Raw genomic sequence first — 1,891 nt, 5'->3', positions numbered from 1 at the left:
GCAATGAATGAATGGAAATCCAAAATCTCTGTAAATGTTTGTTAAAATTAAAAATTTAAAAAAAAGAATACCATCCAGGAAGATTGCAAAAGGTCATTGCAAAGATAGAGTAGGAAGAAAAGACCAAGGTGGATTATCAGAATAAGCTCTGAATATTGCACTAGAGCACCAGGAACCCAAAGGAAAGGGAACAAAATGAAGATATTAAGGAGTTGAACAGAAGATTCCAAAGGGTAGTACGGGAAGACAAAGTAAAGTATTACAATGAAATGTGCAAGGAACTGGAGTTAGAAAATCGAAGGGGCCAAACTCACTAAGCATTTGTTAAGGTGAAGGAACTGAAGAACAAATTTAAGCCTTGTGTTGCAATACTTAAAAATGCTCTGGGAAGAATATTAAATAATTCAGGAAGCATTAAAAGACGATAGAAAGAGTATACAGAGTCATTGTACCAAAAGGGTTTGGTTGACACAGAATAGTTTCATGAAACACCGTATGAGCAAGAGCCTATGGTGATGAAGGAAGAAGTTCAAGCTGCTCTGAAAGAATTGGCAAAAAACAAGGCCCCCAAAATTGATGGCATACTAACTGACATACTTCAACAAACAGATGCTGCTCTGGATGTGCTCACTAAGTTGTACCAAGCAATCTGGAAGAATACTACCTGGCCCAGTGAGTGGAAGAGATCTGTATTTGTTCCCATTCCAAAGAAAGGTGTGGAATTTATGTAACAATTTCATTGATAGCACATACAAGGAAGATTCCGCTGAAGATTATCCAAAAACGACTGGAACAGCACATCAATAGAGAACTCCCTGAAGTGCAGGCCGAGTTTAGAAAGACCTAGGCCTCTTCCTTCACCTAAATCGGAGTCCTGGGAAAATCCTGGATTCTACCCTCTACTAGGGTTCTCCGGTGGCCTATTCGGTAGGGAGTTGTTACTGCTAACCCAAAGGCAGCACCTCTTTTCTGGTTCAAATCCAATAGAGGCTCTTTTGAAGATTGGTAGGGAATCTCCTCCCCTGGGATTTACAGCCTCTGAAAACTTGCTAGAGGGTCAGCTCTGAGTTGGTTTGGATTTGAGGGCAACTGTGGTTGTGTTTTGAAAATATTTCTGTTACCGTGATACCACTGTCCAAAGTACTGCATATTTTTAAAATGTTATTTTTATTATTTTGTGTGTGTGTGTACTGTCAAATCGGATTTGACTGGTACAGGAGGAGATTGTGAATCCTTCTCAAGCAAAGTATCTGGTGAATTCAAACCGCTCACCTCTGGGAATGCAGTGCAGCTTCTTGCCACTAGGCCATCAGAGCTTTCCCAAAGTACTGCATTTTGAAATGTCCCAAAAAAGAGAATCATAGCCACTTTTGTTCACATAATACTTAATAACAGTATCAGTAGTTTAAGCAGTTTGATTATAAGCAGATTTTGGAGATAACGGACATGTCAGTTGCAGACCACTGTAACAGCTGATGTTGCAATGACGTGAGTCCCACACTTTTGTGTTTTGTTTTTCCCAGTGCCTATAAAGCGAGCCCTGCTGGCCTAATGGGTAGGGAGTTGCACTGCCAATGCAAAGGCAGGCAGTTCAAACCCACCAGCAGTGCCATTTGCTATAAAAAGATGGGCAATCTCTTCCCAGACAATTTGTTGTTGTGTGTTGTTGAGTGTGAACCAATCCACAGGTGACCCTCCAGCCAGTTTTAGGGGTGGTTAATCTGAGCTTTCAAGTATGGAAATACAAAGGAAGTGGAACACTTGTAAGCAGACACTTGTGAATGGGGCATGGAATGTGAGAACCATGAATGTAGGAAAATTAGATATTGTTATGGAAGAAATGGAACGCATAAATATTGACATACTAGTCATTGCTGAGATGAGATGGACT

Source organism: Elephantulus edwardii, unplaced genomic scaffold, assembly GCF_000299155.1.
Source record: "Elephantulus edwardii isolate Elephantulus edwardi_28Jun2011 unplaced genomic scaffold, EleEdw1.0 scaffold00115, whole genome shotgun sequence".
Taxonomy (NCBI): Eukaryota; Metazoa; Chordata; class Mammalia; order Macroscelidea; family Macroscelididae; genus Elephantulus; species Elephantulus edwardii.
The sequence above is the reverse complement of the archived record's forward strand: the minus strand, read 5'-3'. Positions refer to the sequence as shown.